Below are 23,062 nucleotides of genomic sequence, written 5' to 3'. Positions count from 1 at the left end.
ATTACTACTCCCACTCCAAAGAGTGCAACAGTAGTCAAAGTGTTGGATAGCGTAAGGGTAAAAACTTACTAATCCAACTCCAGAGAGTGCAACAGTAGGGAAAGTGTTGGATAGCGTAGGCGTAAAAATTAATATTCTCACTCCAAAGAGTGCAACAGTAGGGAAAGTGTTGGATAGCGTAGGGGTAAAAATTACTATTCCAACTCCAGAGAGTGCAACAGTAGGGAAAGTGTTGCATAGCGTAGGGGTAAAAGTTACTATTCCCGCTCCAAAGCTAGTGCAACAGTAAGGAAAGTGTTGGACAGTGTAGGGGTAAAAATTAATATTCCCACTCCAGAAAGAGCAACAGTAGGGAAAGTGTTGGATAGCATAGGGGTAAAAATTACTATTCCAACTCCAGAGAGTGCAACAGTAGGGAAAGTGTTGGATTACGTAGTGGTAAAAATTACTATTCCAATTCCAGAGAGTGCAACAGTAGGGAAAGTGTTGGATAGCGTAGGGGTAAAAATTACTATTCCCACTCCAAAGAGTGCAACAGTAGGGAAAGTGTTGGATAGCGTAGGGTTAAAAATTCCTATTCCCACTCCAGAGCGTGCAACAGTAGGGAAAGTGTTGGATAGCGTAGAGGTAAAAATTACTATTCCCACTCCAAAGAGTGCAACAGTAGGGAAAGTGTTGGATAGCGTGGAAGTTAAAATTAACATACTGATAAATAAATGTATATTTTAAAATATTTCAAAACTGAATTATTAAATACATCTAAACTATTTACAAATACCAATAAATAATTATTAAAAACATAATTACCAATGAATAATTAATTAACAATAAATTAACATTACATACCAATTAATAATAACTAATAAATATTAATTTCCAATTAATAAACATTGAACAATAACATATTTCTTATAACAAAACCATTTTAATTATCATAAAGTAATTACCAATTAACTAATATTGAACAATTAAGTCATTTGTTAAACCAACAATATTAATTATCAAATATTAATTCCCAATTAATAATTACTTAATAATTTATACATTACAAATATCAATATTATTTAGTTATATTTAATTACCAATTAATAATTAAACAACAATAAATTAATTTCATAACCAAAACATTATACTTTTAAATAATTACTGATTAATAATTAATATACAAAAAATTAATTATCAATACCCAACTATAAATTTAATAACTACTTAATTACATATGAAATACTTTACACACTATTCCCCTATAAACACACGACAAACTCCAATAATAAAATAATACACTTAACATACTTATCAATTAATCAAATAATTAAAATTAATTTTCAATTAATAAAAATGAATTACCAATCAATAATGAATTAACAATAATATAATTAGCAAAAACAATGAAGGAAAATAAATTATTACTTAATTACATTTAAATTACTTCCCACCCTATTCCCCTATAAACCCATAACCCGCTACAGAACATAATTATCAATTAATCAATTGATTAAAATTATTTACCAATGAATTAAAATTTATTACCAACTAATTAAAATTAATTTATAATTCCTAAAAATTACTAATTAATTTAGTATAATTAAATTACTTCCCACCCTATTCCCCTATAAACCCATAACCCGCTACAGAACATAATTATCAATTAATCAATTGATTAAAATTATTTACCAATGAATTAAAATTAATTACCAACTAATTAAAATTAATTTATAATTCCTAAAAATTACTATTTAATTTAATATAATTAAATTACTTCCCACCCTATTCCCCTATAAACCCTAAACCCGCTACAGTACTAAAATATAAAATGTACTTAAATTACATAAAAAATAAAAGAAAATACATATTAAATACATAATAATATACATAAAAATCATATAAAAATCGATATTAGTAACATCGATATTACTTACATCGATATTAACAAAATCGATATTACTTGCCTTCAAAATTCTGTCCTATCGATATTAAAAAAAAATCGATATTACTTACCTTTTATATTCTGTCCCTTCGATATTAAAACATCAATATTTTTGTAGGTCGATATTAAAATATCGATATTTTGTCTGCCTTCCGAAGAAAATGTGAAGAAATAGGTCGACAGTGGCAGTGGTATTAAGTAACTTTAACAAAGATATCTGGTTACAAGATTATTCTGTGGACCACTTCATCAATAATGAAGAAAATGAATGTCTGACAAAATATCGAAAGACATAATATCGAGGTACCAAAATATCGGAGCAATAATATCGATGTTAACAATATCGACATCCTTTCTACAACAAGGTAAGTACAAAAATATTGGGAAAAAATATCGATGTCAAAAATATTGTTAAAAAAAATATTTTTTTTAAATTAAAAAAAGTAAAATAAATTAAATGATACTTAAAAATATAATAAACAGTTACAAATATGTTATAATATTTAAAATAATAAGTAATATACATAATTTAATAAAATAAATATTAACCATATACATATAACATATAATATATATATATACCTACTTAATAATCAGTTTTAATAATTAGTTTAATAAGTTATAAATAATTAAAAATATTATAAATTACAAATCCAGCTATACACATAAAGGGGCTGATTCCGATTCGGTAAAATCCCATTCGAATAGCCGTGTGGAGCATTTTTCCCATACGAATCGTATCCTCGAACGTCCCCGTACGTACGATGTAGTACGATGCGTACCCAAAGCAGTTCTCCGTCCGAATCGTACCAAAGCCCGTACGACTCAATAATCCGTACGAATTGCATTCGGAATGTGCAGTACGCAATGTCCGTACGGATCGAAGCATCATTTTCCGACCAAGCATGTACGATTCATCCAGTCAACACTCCGTACAACTCTTTTTTTACGAGAACTCAAAACGTCCGGAAAAGCAGAATTCGACTCAAAATGCGTGCAAAACTAACCCCCGGTACGGTTCATATACCCCATGATCGTAGGGGTACGGTTCGTATACCTACGATCATAGGGTACGGTTCGTACACCCCATGATCGTAGGTGTATGAACCGTACCCCTACGATCATGGGGTGTATGAACCGTACCCCTACAATCATGAGGTGTACGAACCGTACCCCTACGATCATGGGGTGTACGAACCATACCCCATGATCGTAGGTGTACGAACCGTACCCCTACGATCATGGGGTCTACGAACCGTACCCCATGATCGTAGGTGTATGAACCGTACCCCTACGATCATGGGGTGTACGAACCGTACCCTATGTGATTGTGTGGCTCTCCGTACGAATTGCTCATACGCGACATTTACCGTACGAATCGGGTACTCATGTTTACCATTCGTACAGTTCACTTTCAGGGTCCGTATCCTACGGATTTTCCCTTGCTTTTCGTACGGTTCGCAACGATTCGGGCGTATTTTTTTTACTACGGATCGTACTACTCGATTCAGACGGATTTGTACGATTCGTACGGAAACAGCTACAAATTCGAATCGTCGTATGGATTTGTTTCCCGAATCGGAATCGGACCCAAAATATTAACATGAATAAAAATTAAATAATTATGCAAAACAAATTTTAAAAAATGTATTTACTTTTAATATTTTTAAAATTTATTATTTACTACATTAGCTAAAACAATACAAAATATATTAAATAACAGAGGGAATAAAATACTATTACAATTCCCAAAAAACAACAGTGAGTAAAATGTTGGATAGCGTAGGGGTAAAAATTACTACTCCCACTCCAAAGAGTGCAACAGTAGTCAAAGTGTTGGATAGCATAAGGGTAAAAATTACTAATCCAACTCCAGAGAGTGCAACAGTAGGGAAAGTGTTGGATAGCGTAGGGGTAAAAATTTAATATTCTCACTCCAAAGAGTGCAACAGTAGGGAAAGTGTTGGATAGCGTAGGGGTAAAAATTACTATTCCAACTCCGGAGAGTGCAACAGTAGGGAAAGTGTTGCATAGCGTAGGGGTAAAAGTTACTATTCCCGCTCTAATTATAGTGCAACAGTAAGGAAAGTGTTGGACAGTGTAGGGGTAAAAATTAATATTCCCACTCCAGAGAGAGAGCAACAGTAGGGAAAGTGTTGGATAGCATAGGGGTAAAAATTACTATTCCAACTCCAGAGAGTGCAACAGTAGGGAAAGTGTTGGATTGCGTAGTGGTAAAAATTACTATTCCAATTCCAGAGAGTGCAACAGTAGGGAAAGTGTTGGATAGCGTAGGGGTAAAAATTACTATTCCCACTCCAAAGAGTGCAAAAGTAGGAAAAGTGTTGGATAGCGTAGGGTTAAAAATTCCTATTCCCACTCCAGAGCGTGCAACAGTAGGGAAAGTGTTGGATAGCGTAGAGGTAAAAATTACTATTCCCACTCCAAAGAGTGCAACAGTAGGGAAAGTGTTGGATAGCGTGGAAGTTAAAAATAACATACTTATAAATAAATTTATATTTTAAAATATTTCAAAACTGAATTATTAAATACATCTAAACTATTTACAAATACCAATAAATAATTATTAATAACATAATTACCAATGAATAATTAATTAACAATAAATTAACATTACATACCAATTAATAATAACTAATAAATATTAATTTCCAATTAATAAACATTGAACAATAACATATTTCTTAAAACAAAACCATTTTAATTATCAAAAAGTAATTACCAATTAACTAATATTGAACAATTAAGTCATTTGTTAAACCAACAATATTAATTATCAAATATTAATTCCCAATTAATAATTAGTTATTAATTTATACATTACAAATATCAATATTATTTAGTTATATTTAATTACCAATGAATAATTAAACAACAATAAATTAATTTCATAACCAAAACATCATACTTTTAAATAATTACTGATTAATAATTAATATACAAAATATTAATTATCAATACCCAACTATAAATTTAATAACTACTTAATTACATATGAAATACTTTACACACAATTCCCCTATAAACACACGACAAACTCCAATAATAAAATAATACACTTAACATACTTATCAATTAATCAAATAATTAAAATTAATTTTCAATTAATAAAAATGAATTACCAATCAATAATGAATTAACAATAATATAATTAGCAAAAACAATGAAGGAAAATAAATTATTACTTAATTACATTTAAATTACTTCCCACCCTATTCCCCTATAAACCCATAACCCGCTCCAGAACATAATTATCAATTAATCAATTGATTAAAATTATTTACCAATGATTTAAAATTAATTACCAACTAATAAAAATTAATTTATAATTCCTAAAAATTACTAATTAATTTAGTATAATTAAATTACTTCCCACCCTATTCCCCTATAAACCCATAACCCGCTACAGAACATAATTATCAATTAATCAATTGATTCAAATTATTTACCAATGAATTAAAATTAATTACCAACTAATTAAAATTAATTTATAATTCCTAAAAATTACTAATTAATTTAGTATAATTAAATTACTTCCCACCCTATTCCCCTATAAACCCTAAACCCACTACAGTACTAAAGTACAAAATGTACTTAAATTACATAAAAAATAAAAGAAAACACATATTAAATACATAATAATATACATAAAAATCATATAAAAATCGATATTAGTAACATCGATATTACTTACATCGATATTACTTGCCTTCAAAATTCTGTCCTATCGATATTAAAAAAAATCGATATTACTTACCTTTTATATTCTGTCCCTTCGATATTAAAACATCAATATTTTTGTAGGTCGATATTAAAATATCGATATTTTGTCTGCCTCCTGAAGAAAATGTGAAGAAATAGGTCGACAGTGGCAGTGGTATTAAGTAACTTTAACAAAGATATCTGGTTACACAACACAATCAAACAACAAAAGAAGAGAGGTCTGGTCAGTCACAAGGCTGCCAGGAATATGGAGCAAAGAGATAAGAAGGTTTTTTTATATATACACAGTCACTCTGATTGAGTAGGAAGGCCCTCACACACCGACCTGGTCAGTGTCATGCTTCATCATCGGGCCCCACCGAAGAGACCGAGTGTCTCTTCGGTGTGCTGCGACGCCAGAAAGACTGCGGAGCTGGTCGTGTGGGGAGGACGTGTTGTGAAAAATAGAAATTAAAAGTGCCTAACAGGGTATCAAAAAAAACTTTTAATGAGTGATCCCTAAGACACGTGTAGGTGGTATATGTGTCTGAATTTAAGTGCCAAGGTTGTTAGGATTTGGTTAAATTCAGCTAAATACCACGTGGTTTAAATTAATCAGTCAACATGTTTCTGCCGTACTAGTGGTATGTATTCACCAAGGCATTCTTCAGGACTATACCCCGGCGGTATGGACACTCTAATAGTCCACCCTAACCTGGGGACGTGAAAGTGAAAAAAGGAAAAGTGAAAAAGTGCTTAAAAATTAGAAGAGCAAATGCTCATTCTGAAAAAGCCCCAAATTCAGGGGTGTGTCAGCACCTGTAAGAGAGAATATACAGACAAACAGATATAGACATACATATGATTAGTATATGCTAGAGTAGACTTATCATAGTGCTCCTAAGATGGTGGCAAACTTTTGTGTGCACACAATAAATGATATCTTATGCACCATCCAAGTAGCCCTTGGGGATGTTGTAGTATTACACACTAGGAGGTGGAGTGCTAAAGGTAGTTTAAAAACTATTATTGTAGAGGGGGAGTAAAAACACGATGTGAATTCTCCATGAGGAGGGATCAATTTGACCAAATGGTCGGTGACCCCCCTAAGATGGTAAATATGGAGGGTATCTCACTTTAAAACAGGGCGCTACTAGCACCATGGGTCTCGGGAGGAGGATTGGAGCGCGCCTGGCACATCCTAGGAAAGGAAAGAGTTAAATGTCATTGCAACCCAAGCATACAGGTACTTAGCTTATGGTGATCGTAAAAGTCGTTCCGCTGAGGATGCAGACTCACGCCCTCAGCGCTCACAACCCGCTTCTCAACCTGCAAGAATCCTCAAAACCGGACCCCGACGATGGAGAGCGGGGCCGGTAAACGGGTTTAAGAGCGCTTTGTTTTTCGTCCACATGGGCGTGTGCGCCCCAAGCCTCGCTTCGAGCGAGACACGCCCAACCCGGAATCGAGCGCGGAAACGAAAAACAAAGCGCTCTTAAAGGGCCGGTAAACGCTCTTAAACGCGTTTACCGGCCCCGCTCTCCATCGTCGGGGTCCGGTTTTGAGGATTCTTGCAGGTTGAGAAGCGGGTTGTGAGCGCTGAGGGCGTGAGTCTGCATCCTCAGCGGAACGACTTTTACGATCACCATAAGCTAAGTACCTGTATGCTTGGGTTGCAATGACATTTAACTCTTTCCTTTCCTAGGATGTGCCAGGCGCGCTCCAATCCTCCTCCCGAGACCCATGGTGCTAGTAGCGCCCTGTTTTAAAGTGAGATACCCTCCATATTTACCATCTTAGGGGGGTCACCGACCATTTGGTCAAATTGATCCCTCCTCATGGAGAATTCACATCGTGTTTTTACTCCCCCCTCTACAATAATAGTTTTTAAACCACCTTTAGCACTCCACCTCCTAGTGTATAATACTACAACATCCCCAAGGGCTACTTGGATGGTGCATAAGATATCATTTATTGTGTGCACACAAAAGTTTGCCACCATCTTAGGAGCACTATGATAAGTCTACTCTAGCATATACTAATCATATGTATGTCTATATCTGTTTGTCTGTATATTCTCTCATACAGGTGCTGACACACTCCTGAATTTGGGGCTTTTTCAGAATGAGCATTTGCTCTTCTAATTTTTAAGCACTTTTTCACTTTTCCTTTTTTCACTTTCACGTCCCCAGGTTAGGGTGGACTATTAGAGTGTCCATACCGCCGGGGTATAGTCCTGAAGAATGCCTTGGTGAATACATACCACTAGTACGGCAGAAACATGTTGACTGATTAATTTAAACTACGTGGTATTTAGCTGAATTTAACCAAATCCTAACAACCTTGGCACTTAAATTCAGACACATATACCACCTACACGTGTCTTAGGGATCACTCATTAAAAGTTTTTTTTGATACCCTGTTAGGCACTTTTAATTTCTATTTTTCACAACACGTCCTCCCCACACGACCAGCTCCGCAGTCTTTCTGGCGTCGCAGCACACCGAAGAGACACTCGGTCTCTTCGGTGGGGCCCGATGATGAAGCATGACACTGACCAGGTCGGTGTGTGAGGGCCTTCCTACTCAATCAGAGTGACTGCGTATATATAAAAAAACCTTCTTATCTCTTTGCTCCATATTCCTGGCAGCCTTGTGACTGACCAGACCTCTCTTCTTTTGTTGTTTGATATTTAACCGGGGATTAAGAGAGTGTCCTTGATTCTCCCTACCGCTCTCTTTGTTGACATATATACACAACACAATCACCACATTGGAACTGATTTTGTACAGATCAGATACCCAACAAAGCACAAACTGACCAAGTACAGAATATAAATCACAAGTAACATTCACAACGTCTAGGAAAGTAAAGGAATAGTACACAGCACACTCATGACCAACCAGAAGACAGAAAGATACACAAAAAAATATAGCTATATCTAGGTTTTTTATATTTTTCAACTTTTCTTTAAGTACCACACCATAACGCTTCCCACAGAGGATCGCAACAAATACAACACTTTGACTTTCTCGCAGTCCCTGAAGGTGTAGTGTGCTACCCATCTGAAAATAAGCCTCTTCAAAGCACAACAAGCCACGAGGCCCTAAATAAATGTTAAAATAGAATAATACCACAAGGAATAAATTACTAACAAAAGAAGTGCTTCCCATTGACTCAGCATAGGTCTACAAAGTTTTATTGTGCACACCCCAAAGGCACCTAGGGGCCGTAATACACATAGTTCCCTGTGTGTACTGGTGTGTGCACCTGCTTTTTGCACCCCTTGGGCACTATCGTATTACAGAAGAGGTTGCAGAGGCTGGTGCGATTCCTTCTGTAACACTTATAGTGTTGGCACCTGCACAGGGAACCCTAAACCCTCTTTAAAATGCAGGTCCCCGTGTGTGCAACTGCTGTGTGCATCTGCTTTTTGGACCCTGGGGCACTATTGTATTACTGAAGGCGCTGCAGATACTTGTGCAATACCTTCTGCAACCCTTATAGTGCTAGCGCCTCCAAAGCAATCCCTAAACCCTCTTTAAAATGCAGACGGTTTGATGTCTGAACATGTAAACATGGAGTGGCTTTGAAGCAGCTGTTCCGTATTTCACTGAATGAGCTGCCCCGAGGACTGTGCAAGTTCGCAGCAGCCCTGGGGGAAGTGCATTTGCCGTAATAGGGTGCAGTGTTCCTGTTTGTTCACAGTACACCTGCTTAAAGGTGTGCTGTGATCCAAACAAAGACAGCGAGCCCCTATATGCAATACAGGCTCAGGAGCTCACACTAACTGAGGACATCACTATTTAAACCGTCTGATATCTAAGAAACAGAGCCAAGCTAAACTTGGTGCACTGGCCGATTGTTCCACATATTTGCACCATATACAGCTCCAGACATCTTATATCTGGGAGCTTCTCAGGCCAGGATCAAGAGGCTTCAGCGTGTTCAAAATTTGGCAGCTTGACATCTGCTTAACCTTCCTAAGCGTGCAACTGTGAGTATGGCACTGCAGAAACTGCACTAGCTCCCGGTAGAGAAGCGCCTCTCTTTTAACCCCTTGACCATGGTGCAAATTTCGCTGTAGTGCTGGGGAATTAATGGGTGGGCGGGGATTGGACGGCCCCCGGCCCTCCTCCGCACACACCCACTGTGATGTTGGATGGCCGGGGGCCGTCCGACGCATGCAAGGGTTAAAGCCCTTTGCTTATGTTATAAGATTCATATGAAGATTGGGGCAGCCTATCTGCATGCCCTTCTCACTTCTTCTCCCAGGAGGTGCCTAAGGTCTTCAGAGGCACTATTAATGCAGGTGCCGGTGCCCAAAGCCATGAAAACTCGCTCTGACTGAAATTCTTTTGCCTTTCTGGCATCTAAACTTTGGAGTTTCCTACCATTGCAGGTGAGGCAATCTCTGTCAGAATTTCAGTTTCAAAAGAATATGAATACTTGGCTTTTCTAGACTGCTTCCTTTCTTTTTCTGCAACTGGTGAACTGTTTTGACCTTTTAGCGCTGGGACACTCCTTATAGGAGTAGGTACACGCTTAATAAGAATCAATTTCCTTCATTCATTAATTCAGAATTAGCACACATGATTAATGTTCTAAATCTGGACACACTGAGAAATCCGTGATATGCTTATTTGAGCGCTGTCCTCGGAATTACCACTTGAACAGATTTTGAGTCTGTTTAATTCGTAAAAATGTAAGTGCAGTGGCCTAAGTCAATCCCACTTAATGTCTGGTGTTGGCGTGATTTTCCCCAACTTTTTGCCTTAAAACCTTCTGTTTTTTGCTGACTTCATTTTTGCTGACTTCAGGACTCTGCGCACTTTACCAATGCTAACCAGTGCTAAAGAGCTTGTGCTGTTTCTTCTAAGCAGGGTAAAACTGGCTTACAACCAATTGGCACATTTAGGGGCTGATTCCGATTCGGTAAAATCCCAAACGAATAGCCGTACGGAGCATTTTTCCTATACCAATCGTATCCTCGAACGTCCCGGTACGTACGATGTAGTACGATGCGTACCCAAAGCAGTTCTCTGTCCGAACCGTACCAAAGCCTGTAGGACTCATTCGGAACGCGCAGTACAAGAGGTCCGTACGGATCGAAGCATCATTTTCTGACCCAGCAAGTACGATTCGTCCAGTCAACTCTCCGTACAACTTTTTTTACGAGAGCTCAAAACGTCCGGAAAAAGCAGAATTCGATTCGAAATGCGTGCAAAGCTGACCCCCAGTTCGGTTCGTACACCCCATGATCTTAGGGGTACGATTCGTACACCTACGATCATGGATTACGGTTCGTACACCCCATGATCTTAGAGGTACGGTTCGTACACCTACGATCATGGGGTATGGTTTGTACACCCCATGATCATAGGTGTACGAACCGTACCCCTACGATCATGGGGTGTACGAACCGTACCCCTAAGATCATGGGGTGAACGAACCGTACCCTATGTGATTGTGTGGGTCTCCGTACGAATTGCTCATACGCGACGTTTACCGTACGAATCGGGTACTCATTTCCCGGTCCGGATCGTACTTGTCGGGTCGTACGGCATGTTTATGATTCGTACGGTTCACCTTCAGGGTCCGTATCGTACTGATTTTCCCTTGCTTTTCGTACGGTTTGCAACGATTCGGGCGTATTTTTTTACTACGGATCGTACTACGTGATTCGGACGGATTTGTACGATTCGTATGGAAAAGGCTATGAATTTGAATCGTCGTACGGATTTGTTTCTCGAATCGGAATCGACCCCTTAATGTATTCATAAGACCCTAGTACAGTGGTTCTACATGTACCTGGGCCTTTAAGTTAAATGCTTCAAGTGCAGCACGTATTGTGCCACCCACTTAAGTAGCCCTTTAAAACATCTTAGGCCTGCCACTGCATCCTGTGTGTGCAGTTTTAAAGTACTGTTTGACCTGGCAAAATAAGACTTTTCCGAGTCCTAAACCTTCCTTTTTAATATATATAAGTCACCCTTAGGGTACGCCCTAACCAGCCCATGGGGCAGGTTGCAGCGTATTTAAAACATTGGATATGCACGCTTAACCATTGCATGCAGCAGTGAAAAACTCAAATTCGTTTTTCACTACAGTAAGGCCTGCCTCTCCCATAGGATAACATCGAGCTACCCTATTAGATTTTAATAAGTGATAACTTCAATTGGGAGCAGGTAGAAATGTTGCATTTGGTCTCTAAAAGATTGTAATTTGAAAGTCCTCTTTAATAATAAAGTTTGATTTTAAGTCTAATTTATGAGAAATGCCACTTTTTTAAAAGTTCGCATTTTGTGATCCCAACAATTTAGTGCCTGCAGCCTGTATCCTGAGTCACGTCACTAGATTGCAGTTGGTCGATGTACCCCAGACAGAATGACAAAGAGGGAATAGGTGTTGGCAGGATGGGCCGCCTCTGACTTGATCGGCCGGGCTGTCACCTACCACACTTGCCCATCACAAAGACACTGCCTCGGTACACTCACAAAATGTTTCAGAGTAGTCCTTTGTGCCCTTGACAAACTTGGGCCAAAACAGCGAAGCAAGAAATTCCAGACACCTTTGTAGGTGGAGGACTCTAGAAGCTTCTCTCACTTTAAAGTGGGCACCAGGTGTAAAAAGCGGACCAACAGACCCAACTCTTCAGATAGTTTCTGTACTTGTGAACTCTGCCAGGGAGAAGGACATCTCAGCTGTGAAATCTGCAGTGCTAATCAGCTAGCTGACAAAGGACTGCTTTGCTACCCAATGTCTGGTATTGCTGCACCAGGACTCTTCTACTGCTGTGAGCTGTCCTGCTGAATCCAGCCCACCTGTGTGGACCTAGGATTCTAAGGAATCTCCCAGGGTCAGTCAGCTGATCCCCTGTTCAATCCACTGAGGCATAACATTTTTCGTCAACGTCCACGTAACTTCACACAGCTCGAGGTAGTGCAGTTAGCCATCGACTATGGCCCAGCATGACTAAACTTGTCCTCAACACTGAAGCATCTCATCACAAGTCATTACAAACCCTGATGACTTATTCGACACCAATGCAGCCTGACATTGACACCAGCTCAGCGTGATATGTTGCGTCCCCTGCCACATCACCACACAAACCTTCGCAAGCCCCACCTGCTTCCTAGACGACAGTGCAGGACTTTACATCACATCTCTTCATCGACTGTCATCAACTTCACCACTGTACAAACAATCTTGACGCCACACTTCGTAGTGCAGCTCCTTATCGACGGCCCCTCAAACCAACTTGCGCAGCTCAACACAAGTCCTTTGCATTTTGACTCCTAGGACACAAGGTACTTTTCAGTGAACTCACTCCCTTGAACGGCCGACTCTCCATCGTGGTCTGACTGAACATCTGACCAGGACCCGGTCTACCACGACCAGATAACCATGGTTGGCGTTTTTTGCTTCTTAGCACTTGATTTTTACAAAACCATTCAAATTTCTTCTCTCCGGTTCTACTAATTTGTATTTTGTTAAATTAGAGTCAAATAATTCATTCAATTTCATGCTATTTTTCGAAATTGGTGTGGGTTTTTCTTGTATTTCTCACTGTTTGAAGTGCTACATAAATATCTTACACATTTCCTCTAAGTTATGCCTGACTGATTTTGTGTCAAGCTACCAGAGGGTTGAGCACAGGTTAATTTACGGTTTGCTTGTGTTTCAGTCTGACAAGAATTGTGGTTGCTGTTTGAGTAGGGTTTCACCCCCTCAACCTGTAGCCCAATTTCCTATATCTGGGTTACCAAATATCAATAATGTATAGTCTTGCTTTCACCTGATACCTCTTTTGTCCACCATCCTACACTTCTTCGGTCTTCTTCTCACTAGGTTCTTTTTCTTCCTCGTTTTATCCATTTGTCATTGTTTTCCTACCTCTTTCTCTTCCACTTTTCTCCCTTTTCTGTCTATATCAGTCTTGCTCTGGGTCAAAGTGTGATGATGAAAAGCCAGTACTACACCCCCCAAAAAAATCCAGTTGGCTAGCACCAGCACAAATGAAGCACTCCTTTTCAAGTTCTGAGAGCTCTGATCCATAATGATCTGTGGACTACAGTAGATGTTTTCTGCAAACTGTTCTTCTACATCTCTCACCGTTTTCTAAAAATAGTTTAAATCTACCTAAAAAAGGTACATACTCCTATTATTGTGGCTGAGTCACAGCACGCGCTCTGTCTGCATTGAAAATTAGAAAGTTGCTGCTTCTTCCAGCAGATTCAGGTAAATGCATTTTCCATTAAACAGAAGATCCAATTTAAGATGAAAAGATAAGGAAGCAAAATAGGTAAACAAAAGTTTTTGCGTGTCTCATTAAATATCAAGCTATCCTTAGCAACCTTCAAGCAGATACAAATCGAATTATGTACCGCCCTGAGAGAAACATTGCTGTTCCTAATGCAATGATGTGCAATAAAATCCGAGCCCAAAATGTATGTAAGCAACCTGGAGAGAAACACAACAGTGTGAAATATTGTGCTTGTGAAGCAGAAACTTGAAGCCGGTAATATCAGCTCAATCAATTTCTATATACGGAAAATAATTGTCATTGCTCAACTAATGCCTATACGACTTTGAAGCCTAATTTATTGTGTTTTCTTTTTCGTAAATAACCACAAAGGCATAATTGCATTTAACATGCATTTTACACCATGAAAAATGCACCTGATGCTTTCTCTTTGCCAGTTCAAGTGCCCTTGGTGACGTCATGAAAGGGTATTTGCACAATGTGCAAGTAAATCCCGGAAGACTGATGTTTATCCGAGCATAATTACAATATTTAACAGTGGATTTAAACTGAACTCGAAATAAGCTTATAGGTTATACAGCTGACTGAATATCTCACTGCAATTAATTTACTAATTAACTTTGTAATTAACTTCTTTGCATTTGTGGAAGAGGACCTTGTACAGCATGTATGAAGACTGGGCAGAGCATATGGAAAAGTGATGTTAGGTCTTATGGGATAAGAAGGGGGGTTCCATAGGTGGAATGAAACACACACGACCTTGCGGCATGACGGCCAAGTAGACCAAATGGACTCGAAGGCCATGAAGTGGGTTGTTACAGACACTGAACATATAAAAACGATTCTTCTTAAATAAACTGGGTTGCTATTGAAAACTGTCAATTTTAAAGTGTAAGTGTTCTAATAATGAGACATGTGTATACCTCAGACACGCCTGCAGTGAACATTTCTTTGTCTGCAATTGTTCTGCGGAGAGTGTTTAGAAATCGTGGCCACAAAGATGAACATTTACCAGGACTGGTGCAATGATTATGGGAGTCACCGGCAAAAAAAATGTTTTCGACTGCAGCGCTCCCATTGCCGCAAAAGTGCCATACTTGCAGCTTTCTGCTGCAATACAGCCCTCTTTCCTACGTGCTACAGCCCTGTGGCATTGCTCGGGGGCGGGGTGGGTGGTCTGCCCCAGGTGGCACAAGTTTTTGGCGCAGCCTCCTCCCCTTGCTCTTACCTGCAGCCATCACGAAGCTGCAAACAGTAATCACCAGCCCTCCTCCTGCTCTTACATTTAGCCTCCGCGGGCAGCAAACACAGGGACCGCCACAGCTGGCAAAGGCCTAGCTACGCCACTGCTGCTGCATTGTCTCTGATCCAGCATTTGCTGGGCCCACACTTGTATCTTTTACCTTATTTTACCTTTAAATCTAGTGCACAATTACTTTTTCTTAATCCTGCGATGGACCTTTTAAATCGCACTGAGGGATGGGGGATCTTGGGGGTATCAGTCATCATTCATTCAATTAACAGTGCAATCAATTTGGACAAGAAATTGTTAGCCAAGTTCAAGGGTGTTTATTACAAATTAGCAATGAGGTTTAAGTAAATCACTCGTAAAACCATAATATATACGGTCACAACAGGTAAACCTACTCTTCGGAAGAAATTAAGGAGGACAAGCATCTCTGTTGTTGCTATGCAAAACAATAACATCAAAATCTGGTGCTAAGAACACAATCTCGATTTGTATTTTCTATACATTAGTAATCCAAGTCGTCCATGCTCAGTCCAAGGCACAAGAGTCTGGCACTAGGTAATGGTATGCATGAATAGCTACCAGCCTTTTTAATTTAATCAGCACACTATCACCTCCCTATGAATAAAGTTGGTTAAGGGACTGGTGTGCTGTGTGTTTTTAGGCACTCAGTTATATTTGTGTGTGTTTGTCACCAGCAGATTGTTCTGCTCTCCACTGTCAGTTACATTTTATGTTGTTTGTTTTGGACACCTCTTTTCTTTCTCCTTATTTCTTTTGAGAAGCAAGTGACTACCGATGATGAGACAAGGGCCTGTCTGGAAATTACATACCAGTTACCCCGTTGGTGGTGTTTCCTTGAGGGGTCACTTGTTTCTCGCACATTTTTTCCTCTATTTATGAGCGTAGTTCAACATTGGGTGTGGACTTTTGTGACCAACTTCTGGTTTTGGTCACTATTTGTGGTGTTCTGTGGTGCTGTCCAGGAGAACAGGTTTTTTAACGTGGGCGGAGAACAGTGCATTACCTCCTTATAACGTATATAAAAGATTAGTTGGGAGCAGGATATTTTGACCCCCCTTCTTCTGAGTCACGGATGTATCTTTACGCCATTGGATTGGGTCTTTAGTTGTATTATACAAGAGTCTTAAGAGTCTGGAAATCAAAAAGCTCTATAGAAAACTATAGGAAAAATGCACAAGAGTATGAGTAACACCAACAGCAGCATTACAGAAGCTCGGTCAAGAGTCTTCAGTAGGTGGGAAATAAGCGTTAGCCTGAGCTACACTCGGGGCAAAGTCCAAAGGATCATTGGGGAACAGACCTCATAAAGAGCACTCAAAGTGGTAGTCAGGTATTGAGGAAAGGGTTAAGTTAAGAGTGCAAAGGATAAGTCTGCAGAGGGTCTGCAGAATTGGGATTCTGCAAAGAATCAGCAAAGCAGAGGTCAGTGAAGCATCCTGAACGGTCTCTCTAGATTTCTTCTCCTGCTTATAGGTTATAGTGCGCAAAGAAGTTGGTGACAGCTGCTTTGTCACTTTGTCATCAGAATGTCCATTGTTCATGTTACAAATCCATTTTGCCGACTGCAACAGTAGAGAAAAATCCCACACTGGTCATGGGGACAGTAGGAAGGTAGGATCCTTATGCATGGTTACCCACACTTTTTGCCAGGCACAAAGCTGTTTTTGGACTAGTCTGTCTGGGTTCCTGCTAAGCAAGACCCCAGTCTCTCTGTTTTCTCCCCTAAATTGTTATGTTCAGTACTTAAGTATATCCCAGATTGGATACTGGGGTGCCCTTAGAAGTCCATAGAATATATAGTACAGAATAGGTACCCCAGAGGTCTCCCATGGGCTAAAGCATGTATTATGCCACCCATGATAGACCATTCAAAATGGAACTACAGGCCTGCCATTGCAGCTGTGTAGCGGTACAAAAAGGGGTTGTGATGGACAGAGCATCTGAATCAATCAAACACTCACACCCAGTCAAAAGATCTGCGTTTAATCCATCACCGTTCTTTAGCCCACTATTCTACCCAGTTCAGACATGGCTATATGCAAATCAGTCTGACCCTGTGCCTCATGGGAACAGTCCAGCCCGAACTGCCAAGCCATGTCTTCCCTGGACCGGAAACAAGCTTCCGTGGACCGGTTTCTGGCATTCCAGCCGTCTTCAGCCCGGCTTGCTTGAATCCAGTGGCAAAGTGTTGCAAGGGACTCACGTCTGAGCATACCCTGCCACATTTATGGCGGCCAAAAGCGGTACAAAAGGGGGTGGTGATGGACGGAGCATCTGAATCAATCAAACACTCACACCCAGACAAAAGATCTGGGTTTAATCCATCACCGTTCTTTAGCCCACTCTGCCCACCCAGTTCAGACATGGCTATATACAAATCAGTCTGACCCTGTGCCTCATGGGAACAGTCCAGCCCGAACTGCCAAGCCATGTCTTCACTGGACCCGAAACAAGCTTCCGAGGACCGGTTTCTGGCATTCCAGCTGTCTTCAGCCCGGCTTGCTTTAATCCAGTGGCAAAGTGAGCAAGGGACTCATGTCTGAGCATACCCTGCCACACTTATGGCAGCCAAAAGCGGTACAAAAGGGGGTGGTGATGGAAGGAGCATCTGAATCAATCCAACACTCACACCCAGTCAAAAGATCTGGGTTTAATCTATCACCGTTCTTTAGCCCACTCTGCCACCCCCCCAGTTCAGACATGGCTATATGCAAATCAGTCTGACCCTGTGCCTCATGGGAACAGTCCAGCCCGAACTGCCAAGCCATGTCTTCCCTGGACCGGAAACAAGCTTCCGAGGACCGGTTTCTGGCATTCCAGCCGTCTTCAGCCGGCTTGCTTGAATCCAGTGGCAAAGTGAGCAAGGGACTCACGTCTGAGCATACCCTGCCACACTTATGGCGGCCAAAAGCGGTACAAAAGGGGGTGGTGATGGACGGAGCATCTGAATCAATCAAACACTCACACCCAGTCAAAAGATCTGGGTTTAATCCATCACTGTTCTTTAGCCCACTCTGCCACCCCAGTTCATACATGGCTATATGCAAATCAGTCTGACCCTGTGCCTCATGGGAACAGTCCAGCCCGAACTGCCAAGCCATGTCTTCCCTGGACCGGAAACAAGCTTCCGTGGACCGGTTTCTGGCATTCCCGCCGTCTTCAGCCCGGCTTGCTTGAATCCAGTGGCAAAGTAAGCAAGGGACTCACGTCTGAGCATACCCTGCCACACTTATGGCGGCCAAAAGCGGTACAAATGGGGGTGGTGATGGACGGAGCATCTGAATCAATCAAACACTCACACCCAGTCAAAAGATCTGGGTTTAATCCATCACCGTTCTTTAGCCCACTCTGCCACCCCAGTTCAGACATGGCTATATGCAAATCAGTCTGACCCTGTGCCTCATGGGAACAGTCCAGCCCGAACTGCCAAGCCATGTCTTCCCTGGACCGGAAACAAGCTTCCGAGGACCGGTTTCTGGTATTCCAGCCGTCTTCAGCCCGGCTTGCTTGAATCCAGTGGCAAAGTGAGCAAGGGACTCACGTCTGAGCATACCCTGCCACACTTATGGCGGCCAAAAGCGGTACAAAAGGGGGTGGTGATGGACGGAGCATCTGAATCAATCAAACACTCACACCCAGTCAAAAGATCTGGGTTTAATCCATCACCGTTCTTTAGCCCACTCTGCCCCCCAGTTCAGACATGGCTATATGCAAATCAGTCTGACCCTGTGCCTCATGGGAACAGTCCAGCCCGAACTGCCAAGCCATGTCTTCACTGGACCCGAAACAAGCTTCCGAGGACCGGTTTCTGGCATTCCAGCTGTCTTCAGCCCGGCTTGCTTGAATCCAGTGGCAAAGTGAGCAAGGGACTCATGTCTGAGCATACCCTGCCACACTTATGGCGGCCAAAAGCGGTACAAAAGGGGGTGGTGATGGACGGAGCATCTGAATCAATCCAACACTCACACCCAGTCAAAAGATCTGGGTTTAATCTATCACCGTTCTTTAGCCCACTCTGCCACCCCAGTTCAGACATGGCTATATGCAAATCAGTCTGACCCTGTGCCTCATGGGAACAGTCCAGCCCGAACTGCCAAGCCATGTCTTCCCTGGACCGGAAACAAGCTTCCTAGGACCGGTTTCTGGCATTCCAGCCGTCTTCAGCCCGGCTTGCTTGAATCCAGTGGCAAAGTGAGCAAGGGACTCACGTCTGAGCATACCCTGTCACACTTATGGCGGCCAAAAGCGGTACAAAAGGGGGTGGTGATGGACGGAGCATCTGAATCAATCAAAAACTCACACCCAGTCAAAAGATTTGGGTTTAATCCATCACTGTTCTTTAGCCCACTCTGCCACCCCAGTTCATACATGGCTATATGCAAATCAGTCTGACCCTGTGCCTCATGGGAACAGTCCAGCCCGAACTGCCACGCCATGTCTTCACTGGACCGGAAACCAGCTTCAGAGGACCGGTTTCTGGCATTCCATGAGAGAACATTCAAAATGAATGCTGATGCTAGCACCACTTACTAAAGATATAGCTAGGGTCACTGCACTTAAAACCTATACGTCACCCTTATAGCAGGCCTTTGCAATCCTGAGGGAAGGCTGCAAGGTTCTAAATGAGAGGGTGCCCCTGCATGAGAAGGACACCCCTACATGCTACTGAGTCCATTCTCCAGAAACAGTGAAGCAGCCATATACCATATAGAGGGGCACCGCGTAATCATCGAAAAACGACTGCAACGAATCCTTTCATGTTTTGGTATCAAACATATTGGAATCATACCCCCACACCCTAAATGGTGTGGATGTATGATTTCAAGCACTGGAGGAGCTCCCAGTGTTCCCAATGCCAACCATCTAGACCCAGGCAGCACAAAATGGTTGCTGCCGACCAGAGACACATTTCTGCCCTCCTGCTGCTGAGCCAAGCTCGAGCAGGGGAAGGCAGATCAATAAGCATCCTGTCACAGGGAGGTGTGACCACCTACTAGACAGGATTTAGTGGATTGGGACCAGGCGGGTGCACTTGCCAGCGCCAATAAAGTCTGCATGAGGGGCACATTTGGTGTCCCAGTTCAAACCAGTCCTGGGAGCCGTTGCCTCCCGCTCTAGCAAAAAACTGGACAAAGGACATGGAAGTAACCTCCAACCTGTCCAGACCCTCCCCTGGGAGGATCCCCTGAAGTATCCTAACCCTTTCCCTAGGGTACTTAAGGGCTTACCTGGGTGTATGTCCCTAGATTCATCGTGGGATAAGATTCAGATCAGACACCACTTCTTCTTCCGTCTGGGCACTCTGGACTTCATTTGGGCTCGACTTCAACTCCCTTCCAGTCTGCTGCATCATCTGGGCCTGTGTGCCATACAGGAACCTTCCAAGGCACCCAAGACACCTGAAGGAATCTCCCGTGGAGTGAAGGAGTCACTCCCCTGCATTGCCAGGCACCACAACTAAGTCAACCGGTCTGCTGATCCTGTGCTACTCCGGATTCCTTAAGGTTCTGCAATACAGGTGGTGGTTTCCACAGCTCCTGAGGCCTGCCCTGCGGCCTGCCCTCTCACCAAGTTTGAGGCCAGTATTCCTCGTGGGGGTTGCAATAATTGAACCCCTGTGCACTGCGTCAACTTGAAGTTGCAAAGGCTTGTTGGCTTCCTTCCAAGAAGATGTTCGGGCTAGGCATGAGCGGATTTTGCGGATTGGCAATCCGCGAATTTGCGGATTTGCGAACTCGCAATCCGCAAAATCCGCGAATTTGCGGATTTTTTTTTTTTTTTGTGTTCGCCCGTGTTTCTGCCAGTTCGCGAGGGTTTTTACAATTTCGCAATTTGCGAACTTACCTGTCGGGTCGGAAGTTTTGCGAACTTGTTGTTTCTACGTGTCCAACCTGTTTGGGACACTCTTCTTCATCACTGCCACTCTCTGTCACCACTGCCACTCTCTGACTACTCATGCCACCCTCTGGCCCACCCATGCCACCCTCTGTTTCATCACCACACCCTCTGGTTGTCCAGTGTACATTATTTTCGGCAAAGCAAAGCACACCTTCCCTGCCTCAAGTGACCTGAATTAATTTGGGGCTGATTAATGTGTCACAGAATATTTTTTTAGCTGGCACCTGCTTCCTTAGTGCGCCCTGATTAGTGATCTTTTGCACTTGCTAAGTGCTTTCATTGTTGCAAAATTAGTTACAACACCTGCCCTGCCCCAACTGACAATAATGAATTAGGGGCTGATTAATGGATTTTAACTTCCAGCCTGGCTCCTGCTTGTCTCCCTTAGCTGTAATTCATGACCTTTGTGGCATATGTGTAACTATTCTGAGGTTCAGAGCAGGGTCACATAATAGTTTCAACTGGCAACTGAACTCTGGAGGGGCCCCTCAGGAAGCACTACAGGAAATGGCTACTAATGATGTGCCTGAACTTTTGAACCTGGTAAGTAGTTACTTTCAGTTTTGCTTAGATCGTATTTCTGCAATTTCGCACTTATTCGCGGGGCGCGAACTCACGCGAACAGTGCGAGCAGTGCGAGCAAAATCCGCTGCTCGCGGATTTGCGGATTTTGCAGGAAATTCGCAAATCTCGCGGATTGCGGATTTCCCGAAAATCCGCAAAATCCGCGAGCGGAACGGATTTTCCGCCCACCCCTAGTTCGGGCTCCAAGTAGCCCTAACCTCAAGCACCTGCAGTGACCAGAATCTTTAGCCTCACTGCATCGTGTGCATTGTGGCCTGCGTCTTTGGTGATCTGCTTGATGTCCTCTTGCGACTACTGCCTCTGGCCTATGGGGCCCCTTGAGGGTCACCTGTGTTTCTTTTAGGCTCCCCTGATTGCTCTGGGCCTGCCCTGGCACCCCTGCTTGTGGTGAGTCCCCTGGACCTTGCTGGTCCCGATTTTGCTCCTTCTTCAATTACTTCATTGGTTGCATTTGCCAAGGCTTGTTGGTGCACTGACCCCTCAGCACTCAACATACTTCGTGGGACAGCTCATGCATGGCTCCTGGTCTTACTCAGCATCACCTGGTCCCCACAGCTGCAAAGTCAAGGTCATCGTCACCCATCCTGCAACACCCGATATTGGAGGGCATTCATCTTCCAAGTCTCCTGGTCACTCTTGAGTGACATAGACTCTGTCCCCTCTGCTTGCAGGTGCTTCTGATCTAGAATACAGCTTTGATTCCACTGGACACTTTCTCCTCTTCCATCAGTGGCACTTTCTTGAAGTCCTCCATTAGGTTTGATTGCGGTTTCCGACACCACTTCACACATATGCACCCTGCTTCCCTGGTATAGGTATTGTCGGTACTTGGGAAGGGTCCTTAATCTTTAAAAATCCAACTGCGACTTACACATAGAGTTGTACGGAGGGCGCAGTCACGTTCACACACTTCACAAACTCTCCGTGGGGTTCCTATGTTCTCACCTTGGGTGGTTTCTTCGGTCCCTAGCATTTCTACGTCCTCTTGACCTTGTCTTGACCCATGTCATGGCTCTTATACCACTTTCTTAGTGTATGGTTTGGTCCGCCCTGGGGTCCACTGTGTATTCTGTGTTATTTACTGTGTTTCTTTGACAGTATTGTGTGCATTGTGTTTATCTCCAGGTAGGAGAAACCTAAACGTGTTAGATAGTATTATATAATAAATACATATTTTTATTAATACCTTGTGTAGATTTTTTCACTTAATCTATACTATAAGATTGCATTCTGGTTAAACAAGCTGCTGTACACTCCTTCTTGACTAAGCCAGAAGACTGCTCTCCGCAGCTATTACTTAGAGAGCTTTTTAAGGTTGTCTAAGACATCTTAAATCACAAAAAGGTTGTCTGGACTGGTGCAAGGTGCCCAATTACATAAGTGGACATCA

The sequence above is a fragment of the Lissotriton vulgaris genome, chromosome 3_1 (genome assembly GCF_964263255.1).
Source record: "Lissotriton vulgaris chromosome 3_1, aLisVul1.2, whole genome shotgun sequence".
Taxonomy (NCBI): domain Eukaryota; kingdom Metazoa; phylum Chordata; class Amphibia; order Caudata; family Salamandridae; genus Lissotriton; species Lissotriton vulgaris.
This window is presented reverse-complemented; position numbering follows the sequence as displayed.